Source organism: Stegostoma tigrinum, chromosome 7, assembly GCF_030684315.1.
Source record: "Stegostoma tigrinum isolate sSteTig4 chromosome 7, sSteTig4.hap1, whole genome shotgun sequence".
Lineage (NCBI taxonomy): Eukaryota > Metazoa > Chordata > Chondrichthyes > Orectolobiformes > Stegostomatidae > Stegostoma > Stegostoma tigrinum.
The window spans coordinates 63,855,284-63,867,297 of NC_081360.1; the positions used below are offsets into that span (position 1 = coordinate 63,855,284).

General features: G+C 38.6%; 1 protein-coding gene across 6 annotated transcripts in view; it reads right to left on the bottom strand.

Moving 5' to 3' along the window:
* Window positions 1–11,492, bottom strand: part of csrnp3 (cysteine-serine-rich nuclear protein 3) — a 273,625-nt gene extending 262,133 nt beyond the window's left edge. For 5 of the 6 annotated variants that reach the window (XM_048535103.2, XM_059647334.1, XM_048535094.2 and 2 more), the window contains exon 1: window positions 11,194–11,492. The gene's annotated coding sequence lies outside the window, so the exon portion shown is untranslated. Of the gene's footprint in view, window positions 1–11,164 lie in introns of all 6 variants that reach the window. The other variant, XM_048535096.2, reaches the window with a different exon arrangement.
* Window positions 11,493–12,014: the final 522 nt, after the last annotated feature.

A 12,014-nucleotide genomic window follows, 5' to 3' on the forward strand; every position in this document is an offset into this window, starting at 1 on the left:
ATCACAGTCTTTTGCAAAGAATTACTTGAACAGCTGATGAAGAATGGCAATATGTGTATAGACATCCTGCTGGCATCATTGGAGGTTTTCAAATCTGGTGGAGCAGTCTTTACAGCTAATCAAACTGCACACAGCCTAAATCCTGAACATAATAGTGGGGATAGGCAAACAGCAATGTATTTACTAGAAAGAGGTTAACGGTAACAGACAGTACAGGATGACAAACATTTGATACTCTGAGCATTAAAGGAAACACTTCTGCCACCACCTTCTAAATGTGAAAAGTCTCACAGTGATACCTGCATTTGAATTTGGCAGAGAAGCTTTAACAGACACAGACTACTCACCAACACATCTGTACATACGTTGTGTAAATATACTCATACAAGTATGAAAAAGATCTTTGTAACATTAGCCATATTATTATTAATAAAGCTTTTAGTTATAAAAACTGGCATCTTACTTGATCCTAATCTGAGTTTCTGACTGGGTAGTCTCTCCATCACAAAGACTATCTTCTTTCAAATTGACTGCTTCTCTGTGTCTCTCTATTTATCTACTTTGCTTACCTCCAGTTACAACAATTCCAATACACAGTCTCCTGTTTTCTCTTCTCCATTAAATTTCAACATACAAAATACTGCTGTCTACATCAGACGCTTCACCACTGTCTTGCCGATTGACCCTAGTTGCCAGTACAAAAATCAAATCATAATCTTCACGTTGAACTCCCTCCATGTTCATACCCCCCTTCTATTGCTGCAAACATTCAACAACAGTATAACTCACCAGCAGTAATCCATTACAGGAAATTTGGTCCCTTGCACTTATCTTCACCCACCTGAACCCCAGATGTTGCACAGTACCTCTCTAAACCTCACCACATGTCTCTCCTTTCAAGAAACTCTCTCCACAATCTGGATTAGTTATTCAAGTACTATGCCATGTTTTACAAAGATCATTACATGCCTTCAAAAGAAAAGTGAGCTGAACTGGTCCTTAGCTGAGGCAGAAATCACATTCTACAAATGACTGTGCGCTCTCCTGGACTAGTTTCAATCACCTGAGAGAATCAGTGAAATCAAAATCTGGAAAATGCCTCTATGCTTTCCCCTCTGCACATTTACAGGATTTGTTGCTTGGATCTGGAGGTTACATGACTGCAGCAAGGTTTCATGTTTCTAGACATAATGTTATGATTCCAGCTCATGGAAATACTGGAATAGTCAAATCCCAGAATGAAATCTGGCTTGATGGCTCATTAGTTTATTTTTTTGAATGCCATGAATCCGAACATATTCAAACGCCATTCAACAATAGAACACAAGTGGGGGGGGGGGGGGGGGGAAAGAGAGCTCCATATACACATTACAATTATCAGCAAAAAGAACAACTCAACCTTTTCACCAGGAATATTATTTCCAGATACTCAATCCCAGTGAAGCAACACTCCGACTTAAGCTCTTAATTTTCAAGTGAACTGACAATTGCGAGTTTTGGTGGCCAAGAAAATTATTTCCAGCTCCAATGTTCTAATCTCCTTTTCAATTCTCACAGCTTGAAAACGCCTCCACAAACTTTCACAGTTTGGAGACTTCATAAATTAAAATTCTTCTTCTAGAATCTACTTGTCCTCACGAACTGAAACCTAGCACTTATTTGGTTTTCTCTGGATGTTATTAAGACAACACTTAACACTTCAATTACCATCATAGATACCTTGCTTGGGACAGAAGTCACATGCCATCTTGGAAGTTAAATTTTTACTTTACTATTCTCAATTTAATTTCTGACCTCTTAAAGGTTGTCTTCACAGAACTGAAACTCAACTCTATTTCACTTCTGTGTTAAAAATTAAAATTCCCATACAAGTTATATACCTTTATAACAATTGGAGCACAAAACTAAAGACTTCATTTCATATGTCATACCTATAATAACTTCAGGCAATTATAAAATTGATTTATAGACTTTAAGTACTATTGAAGTTTAATCACTTTTGTAATATAGGCAGTACAACAGCCCACGTTGACACAACAATGCAATAATGACCAGGTAATCTAAGTTGAGAGACACACATTGGCTTGGATATTGGCGAAATTATGATTTCCCAAGAACAAGAAGATAGCCGTTATGGTATATGTTGCATTCATTTAAAGAGGTCAGATGGATCTTGGTTTAATATCACATCTGGAAGGCAGCATCTGATTGTGCACCACTATAGCACTGAGGGAGTGCTGCACTGATATAAAGTTTTATACCATTGTCTGACAAAAGTTTAATCTGACACAAATCTTTAATTCCAGTCTGGCCAGAGGACTCCAGGACAGCTAACATGGTTCCACTTTACAAGACGCGTGGGAGAGGTGAATGCGGAAATTACAGACCAGTGAATCCGTAGAGAAATTATTCGAAAAAATTTAAAGGAGGAAATTAATGGGCATAGGTTAATTAGGGATAGTCAGTAGGGAGGTCATGCCGAACAAATGTCAGACCTTTTTGTTTTTGAAAATGTGATCAAGTCTGTGGATGAGGGAAACTACAGTTGACGAAGTTTATATGGATTTTGGCAAAGCTTTTGACATGGTGCCACATGAAAGATTGATTGAGAAGGCACATTGAATTCAGGGAAAATTTGGCAAGATGGATCAGAAGCTGGCTTAGTAATAGGACACAAACGGTAATGGGAGAAGGCTGTTCAAATGACTGGAGGCTATTGTACTGTGGTGTGCCACAGGAATCAGTCCTGGGACACTTAAAGTTTGTTATATACATAAATGATACACATAAACGTTTGCTGATGACACCAAGATTTCTAGCATGTTTAACAGCGAAGATGGTCATAGGTTACAGCAAGATTTTGGTGGGTTGATCAGATGGGCTGATCACATGGGCAGACCAGTGACAGATGGTATTTAGCCCTGCTAAGTGCAAGGTGATGCACTATGGAAGAAGAAATAGGATAAGGGAGGGTTTAACAAATGGCAGGACACTGGACAGCCTAGGGGTACAACAGGGTCTTAGGCTGATCCTTGAAGTCAGCAGAGCACATGAAAGAAGAGTTAAGAATGCATGTGCGACACTTACCTTCATCAGTAGTGGCACAGAGTACAAAAGCAAGGAAGTAATGATGGAGATATTAAGAGCTGCCAATGCTGGAGTCAGAGGTAACACAAGTGTGGAAGTGGAGGAACACAGCAGACTAGGCAGCATCAGAGGAGCAGGAAAGCTGACGTTTCGGGTCGGGACCCCTCTTCAGAAAAAAAAAGGTCTGAAGAAACGAAACGTCAGCTTTCCTGGTCCTCTGATGCTGCCTGGCCTGCTGTGTTCCTCCAGCTCCACACCATGTTATTAAAGCAATGTTGGAGTTGTACAGAGCATTGGTCAGGCCACAACTGGAGTATTGTAGGCAGTTCTGGTCACCAGACTACAGGAATGATGTGACAGCACTGGAGGGGCTAGAGAAGAGATTCACCAAGATGTTGCCTTGGATAGAGAAACAGCTATAAAAGGAGAGACTAGATAGGCTTGGATTGTTTCCTCTAAAGCAGAGAGGCCTGTGCAAAGAAAAGATTGAGGTGTATAAAATTGGAGAGGAATATGGACAGAGTGAAGAGAGAGCAGCTGGCCCCTCAACAAAGGGGAACAAGCACAAGACGGCATAGTGTTAAGATAAAAGGGGCAGAAGATTCAGAGGGGATTTGGGGGAAAAAAAAAACACTTTCACTCAACGGGTGATGGGAATCTGAAATGCACTGCATGGGAAGGTCAGAAACCTTACAACTTTTTAAAAATATTTGAATGAATACTGGAAATATCGTAACATTCAAGTATATGGGGCAAGTGCAGGAGATTGGGATTAGCGTGCCTTTAGAAGTAGTTATTGTCAGTGCAGACTTGATTGGCAGAAGGGCCTTCTCTATCACTGCATGACTATGAAATATCCGAGATATCCTTCAGCCACATCAGCTGTTTCCACATTCAACTAGATCATGGCTGATTTGTGACCTAATTTCCCACATGCTTGTCCCACATCCTGTACAGTCTTTAGTGAACAAAAATATACCAACTCCAAATTATAGTGAACTACTGATCAAGCAATAATTGCCATTTGCAGAAGAGAGTTTCAAATTTATATAATTGTTCACATAGGTTTGCTGAACTTTATTTCTGAAATATTTGGTTCCAATTGCTATCCCTTACATATATTTTAGGCCTAAGCTTTGAGGGGATAGTAAGTATTCCAGATTTGAGCCTGACATTCTAACAAGGACAATGCCATGGAACAGAAGTAAAAGCCAACAACACTACAGAATTCATATTAATTATTAAGATTTATTACACAACATTCAAATTGTATATCCAATTTGAACTAATGAATATAAATAACAGATTATTCACAAACTTACACCAGAAATCCTTCAAAACTGTACTGATCATCTGAACAATTCTTTCCAATACCAGGTTGTACATCGTCTTATGGGATGTTCCTCATATTCATCATGAGTCATGAACTGTACACCATCATTCCACATGTAATTGTCAAGTGCATTCAATATTTCTCATTTTAGCAGTCATTTGTTGGAAACATTAGAATCAAGTTAATTCTATATGTCTACAACTCATTAACAATTGTTCTACTAAAGATGTGACGTTTAATGAGAGTTTTCTTTTGCCTTCCAACATTCAATCACTCCCGGCTTTGGATACTGTCCGTGAAAACATTCAAAGCCTGAAGAAGTTGACTAAATCCCTTTTTCTTCAAATTTTGTTGGAAAAACAGTATGCTGCATACTGGAGTTGTAAGTTAAAAACAAATTGGTACTTTTACAACACCTTTTTCTTTACAAAAGCGAGAAAGTTATTACTGCTTCAAAAAAAAGTGATTATAGTGCCAGGAGATAGGCAGTGTGTTTAGGTCTTGTGTGCATCAACATTTCCACCTTTCAACAAGATAATGACTCAGGGATGTTTTCTCAGGACAGAAGGTTTCTCAACTGTGCATTGCACGTCCAACTTGGGAGCAGAGACCTGGGCACTTGCCATAAGTTCAACAGATCCAGATGATGATCAGAGTAATTCTGAAAGACCCTCACGTGTAGGGCGGTGCTTGATTTGTTATTTATATTTCATTAGTTCAAATTACATATCCAATTTGAATCAGAGATAGTAGGAACTACCGATGCTGGAGTCTGAGATAATAAGGTGTGGAGCTGGAGGAACACAGCAAACCAGGCAGCATCGGAGGAGCAGGAAAGCTGACGTTTCGGATCTGGGGCCGTCTTCAGAAAAAGTTGTAGTTTTCTGAAGTGGGGTCCAGACCCGAAACGTCAGCTTTCCTGCTCCTCTGATGCTGCCTGGCCTGCTGTATTGGTCCAGCTCCACATCTTGTTATATAATTTGAATGTCATTACACACCTCGTGGATCCATTTTATTTTGCAGTTGTCTTCAACAGTCCAGCCTTCTTCATGTGCATGAATGGTAATGCCATTGGGAAATTTCTCTTGGAGCGTGTTTTTTTTGTTTCAATATCACTGTTTTAATTTTACGCCATTCATTAAACAAAATGAAAATACAGTGAACCATGCATTTTAAAGATTTACGTACATGGATTTCCCTCATCACATCTCTTTACCTCTATGGTTTTTAGATTTTCACCATTTCAAAAATACTGTGTTCTATCCTTTTCAGATGCAAAGTGGAAGATCTAACTTTCCCTGTATTGAAATATTTTTTAAACATTTTTCCTATTCACTGAATATATTAACACGATTTTGTAACTGTATGCTTCCCTCTACTCTGCTTGCAATACCACACATTTTTGTCGTTAGCAACTTGGGCAGATAGAACGGAATAGAAAACAAACAGCAGATGAGCCCCAACACAAATCCTTGCTGAAATAAATTTGAGGACATGCATATTAGACCCTCTCTGTTTAATGCCATTCAGGCATCTTCTTAAGCAGGTAAATAATTTCTGACTGGTCAAGATACTGACCTCTTACATTTTTAAAAAATATACTTAAACTCCCTATACTGTATTGTCAACAGCGCAGAACTAGCAACCAAATACACCATAATAAATAGCCATGGGATGAAAGACGCAAGGTCAAGTATTCAGCATTCACATTTTCAAATGCCAGGATATAGGAATATTGCCATTATGAAGTCAATAACTTCTGGCTTTCATGAGACAGGGAGCAAAAAACCTGTCATCTAGAGGTAATGGAGAGGAATGCTAGCAGAACAGTCTATGTCCTTTATTGACCAGAAATGGTATAATGGTGGCAAATGGGTGGCAAGCTTTTGACAGAAAAAAAAGGAGGAATCCACTTTATTTGAAGTTAAAGAGTTTAACACAATGTTGATCTTGCTAATACTGACCTTGCTTTGCGCACCTCATGTGCTGTTGTAATCTTGTATGCCTCGCTGTCTAAATACCCTATGATCTGTATGCCCTCGTTTGCTATGATCTACCTGTACTGCTCACAAAACAAAGCTTTTCTCTGTACTCAGGTACACATGGCTACAATAAATCAAATGAAAACATCTCTAAAGCTATACAAAACTAGTCGGGCCACAGCTGTAATATTGCAAATTGTCTCTAATTCACTTATGCTTTCAAACTAAACAACCTGTATCATACCATAATGGGATATGTTATATCATGTGCTTAACTACATAATAGTTTCATGCACATGAGGATGGCTGGACTGTTGAAGACGACTGCAAAAAAAATGTTGTTCAAACATCCAAAATGCCTAGACAGTCTGACACTGCTTGATAAAGGTTGGTTCTGAGATGGTAAGATATAAAGCAATCTATCAAAGTTCCCCTTTGTCATAAGATATGGATAGACTTAGATGATAGAAGTGAATATGTTATCATGACACAGAAATGCAAGGAATAGCAAGTAATGAGGATGACAAAGAGTCTACAGAGGAATCTAGACAGGTTAAAAAAGTGGACAATAAAAATTGCTGATGGAATACAATGTGGGAGAAAGTGAGGTTATGCATGTTCGTAGAAAGAATAAAATAACTGAACATTATCTATATGGGGAAAGACTGCAGATTAAAAAAACTGCAGCACAGTGATACGGCAGTCCTTATGCATAAAAATCACAAAAACCTAGCACTCAAGGTAAGTGGATTGAGAGTCTTTGTTTCAAAAGGAATGATATGTAAAAATAAGTAAGATCTGGCAAAAACTAGTCAGGCCACAGCTGTAAAATTGCAAACAGTCTAGGACCCATTATCTTAAAAAGGAAAGACAATCTGACACTGGAGATAGTTCAGAGAAGGTTTGTTAGATTGACATCACGTACATACGGACTTTCACAAGAGGAGAATTTGAGTTGGTTGGTCCTGTACTCAGTGGAGTTTAGAAGACTATGAAGAGACCTTATCAAAACACAAGATTCTTAGGTAGCATGATAGCATAGAAGAAGAAAGGTTGCTTCTCCTTGTGACAGTATTTAGGACCAAATGGCATAATCTCAACAGTAAGGTATCACCAAGTTAAGACAATGAGGAGGAACATTTTCTCTGGGGGTGGTGAACCTGTGAATTTTTTTTAAAAAGCTGCAGATGGTTGTTCAATCTTGGTTGTTAAAGACTCAAGGGTGAGAGACGTTTTTAAATCAGGCAGGAAATCAAAAAGGTTAATGGGGAAAAAGGCAGGAATGTGAATGATTATCAGATTAGCCATGATTTTATTGAATGGCGGAGCATACTCAACAGCTGAATACCCTACTTCTGCTCCTACATCTTATGGTTCACGTTGAATTAGAGTTTGCTAGTGTAACAAAATTTACACAAAGTAATACAAAATGATAAAAATGGATAAGAGTAGAATAGAATAGAATCAGAAGACATAACAAAGAAAACATCTTGAAAGTTTATTGAACTGGCTGTAATAGAAGCAAAGTATTGAGGATGTTGGAGAAAAGCAGCAGGTCTGGCAGCATCTGCAGGAGGAGAAAGAGAATTAACATCTACTGGAATAAGATGGTCTTTCAGGACTGAAGGAGCTGGAAAATGATGTTTTTATTCTGTTGATAAAAGGGGGTGGGAGAACCCAGAAGAAAAAAGGCAAAGGGTGTGCTAACAGTAGCAGTGGAAATTTATAGATGCAAAATAGGTGTTACTACTAACTGTGAATAGTAGAAAATACATTGGTCTGCCGAGAACAAACTTATACAACCAAAACACTGAAGAAGTGGGTGCAATAAAAGTGGAGGACAGTACAGTATTCATTTTCAAATCAATGAATTCAAAGTTAAGCCCTGAAGGTTGTAAAAGCCTAAATGAAAAATGAGGTGCTGTTCTTTCATCTCAGGCTGAGTTTCTCTAGAGCACTGCAGCAGACCGAAGACAAAAATGTTAGCGTGACTGCAAGATGGTACATTGAAATGGCAATCAATTGGAAGGTCAGTACATTCTGCTAAGCAGTCATTCAGTTTGTGTACAGTAAACTAGACAGAAAACACATGTTAACCTCTGCTTCATCTGTAAAGTGCATTTGGAAACCAGGACAGTGAAGAGTGAGAAGGTAAAAGGGCAAGTGGTACCTCTGGTGATTGCATGCAAAACTGCTGTGTGTGTAGGCAGTTAGGGGTGGTGAGGAAGTATTACAAGTAGCAAAGGAGTGAACCAGAGAATGTCACAGAAGACAGGGTCCCTGCAGAATAATGACAAGGGGAGGAAATGATGTGTTTGATGGTAGCATCCTGCTGGAGGTGGCAGAAATGACAAAGAATGATCCTTTGAATGTTGAGGTTGATGGAGTGAAAGATGAGGATAAGTGGCACCTTAATGTTGTTCTGTTTGCACTGACCGTAATGTGTGATCTGTGGAAAAGCACTGCCCGTGTTGTGAAGTTATCTCTACGTATGTCCACATAATCCTTTATAAACTTTGACTACATTATCTAAATGTTCTAATTTTTGAGCACACAGACAGAGCTGCAGTCTCCATCCATTTTACAGTATAATGTTAGGTACAGCATATTCACATCAGCTGTTATTTAATACAGCTAATGGCACACGTGTAAATTAAATTTCTCAATTTTAAAGAAGTGAATAAAATACCAAGTCCCTTGATATAAACACTGCTAAATAAACTATGCTCCAAAATCTTTGAAAAAGAAAGCTTAGTAATTACACAAGAGGCAAGGGGTAGGCCATTCAGTCCCTGCTCTTTCATTCAATAAGGCCTGATTACTCCACATTACCGAGATAACCTTCCAACACCTTGCTTATCAAGAATTTACTTGTCTCAGTCTTAAAAACAAAGGCTTTGAAACTTCTTCAAAATACAGTGGAAGCAAAGACTCTCAACCCTCTGGAGATAAACATTTCTGCTTAATAGACAAGTGACCCATTAATTCTTAAACAGTGGCTCCGAGTTTGAATATTAAGAGAACAATACTACCATTTGTTTTTAAATTGAAAGTTGATAAACAGGTCAACGTTTCTGCCTCAGATTCGCTGCTTAAGTCCCTGATCTCCAAGTTGAAAAGGGAACATACCAAGCAGAAAAAGACAACTCTATTGAGGCAAGTGAAATCCACAAAACTGGTTAGCCTTCTGCACTCAAAATAGCTCGTTGTATCATCACCAGGAGTCTGGAAATAAATTTAAATAATGCATTTTGATTCCAATCATGAAAAAAAAGTGAGAACTCCATCAACGCAAATAAAGCACTGCGTGGAAACTAAAGGAATTACAGCACTAACAACTATAACGTGGGCCAATTGTCACAGCTTTCTCGAAAAAGACAGCCAGATTCAGAAATTAGGAAATTAATTTTGGAAACAAGATATTTAAGATTTCGGCACTGAAACTTCAGATACATTTCACACTTTCTAATCAAGCTAATTGGCTCGATCTGTTTAACCTCAGGATGACAAGAATGAGCATCTGAAGTGCATTGTTAGTTGACAAATAGCGCTGGCGTAAAGTCAACAACGATTTGACGACCACTAAAGTATTACCAATAAAATAATTAGCGTTTCTTCTCGTGAACTGGTGGTATGAGAAAATAAACTCCTATCCGTTCAACTCCACATTTCTACAATTCTTAAATAAACTAGCAAAAAGACCACCATAAACTGGCTTTTTCTCTATTTCAGCAGTTGCCTCATATTACAGGAGGTATTTGAAAAATTATTATAGTCCCTTTAAAGTTTTTTTTAAATGAACATAAGATTGTTAAAACCATTTAGTAAAAGTTGCGACTGATTTATTCCAACCAGAATATCCTGTCGCCCGGTCCTATAATTAAACAAGATCTCAATTTTAAAAGCAATCCTAGTCAATTTGCACGGTTTAGCTAAAACTGTAAATTTTAGAGATTTTTCAAAATAGTTTTGAACTGTGTGTAAATACCAAAGGTGCCTTTTCGAAAAAAAAATAAACTTTTCTGGCTAATGGGGTGGCGTAGAAGAGGAAAACTGCAGGATGTGATTAGAACTGCCTGCAGCAACAAAATAAAGCATTTAGGGGGGGGGGGGAAAACCACACTGCAATAATCAGACGGTGCGCGAAGCTAAGCCGAATTTAACGGCTCTGTACCTGAATTCAGAAAGCAAAGCGTACAAACTCAACAACACATTTAAACAGGGCTTAAATATTTTTTCATTCCGGAGGTTTTTAAAACTAAAACCTAGCAACCATTATTACTTTTTCTTCTGTCAAAAAAGTCAAACATAATTTCTAAATGTGTATTTTTGTCACGATAATACAAGTTTAATGAGGCCTAAAATGACGCAAAAGAAATGCACCAATACTGCTTTAATCTTTAACTTTCACCCAGTTTGATGAATGTCATGTAACTTCGCTATTTCTCAAATTGTTAAAAGCGAGTTGAGCAAATTGCTAATAGAAAATGCTAATTTGACTCCATCAATTATCACTTGGTAAATTATTGTTTCTCCTTCACAGCAGTTCAACACATTCGCCAATTCAATCCAGTGAGTTTCAATGGTTACTTTCATTCACGCCAGATGGCTAGACTGACAATCCGCCCAAGAGTCACCGGCAAGACGCAGCCCTAACTGGGACAAACAACCTTCATTTTCTTAAGCAATCAAACGGCAGCAACCCAGACCCCAGGCATATGCTTATAGCAGACGAAAGTACTGAAGCCTGAATTCCCATTACCAATTTTTTTTTCATTAATTTCCCCTTACTGAAAATCCCGAGGATCAGATGTTGAATGGGGGCTTGGTCACGTCGTACAAGCAAACCCGAGGCTTCCTGGCTGCTGATCAGAACCCGCTGTTCTCCCGATTTTTGCTTTTCCGATTATTTTTGTGCAGATGCATTAATTTGCAAAGCATGACAGTTGCATTTTTAGTTCATTGGCCTGCCGGACTTCCTAATGCCCACATGAAGAGGGACAATGAAACAACACAGCAGAACTGACACCCGATAACAGCTTCAGCTGGAAACAGAGACACATCTTCCGCCTCTCAATCCAAACAATGGAACAGCTCTGCACCGGCAGAATGGCAACACGATGTAACGTGACTTGCCTGGCCCAATCATACACGCGTCCACTCAACTATAGGGTAGTCATTTATCTGGTCTACATGTGCGGTTTGCTTTTGTTGCTAAGGCGCATAGGCTGCTGCAGAAAGAACAAGAGTAAAGTAAGAACGATTTGGATGCTGTATATACAACCCCACAAGCCTCCAAAGCACAAAACCCCTCTGCTTCAATGCATTTCGCATCGTAATGAGATTATTGTGTGTTCATTGTCAAGTTGTCTTTTTCCGTCCAGGCTCTGACTGTGACATTTGTAGTCCGGTTAAAATAATATTGTAAGAACGTTATACTTGAAGGCGCCACATGACAGAACAATTTGAAAGACATTCTCATGAATTAATGCAGCAGCTCAGAATAAATTATCCGTCAAAACTTTGCTTTAATATTGTCGTGTCAATTCTAGGGGATTTGTAAAAATCTAACAATCAGTGCTAATTTAATAAATGACCCCTTTGGGGTTGTT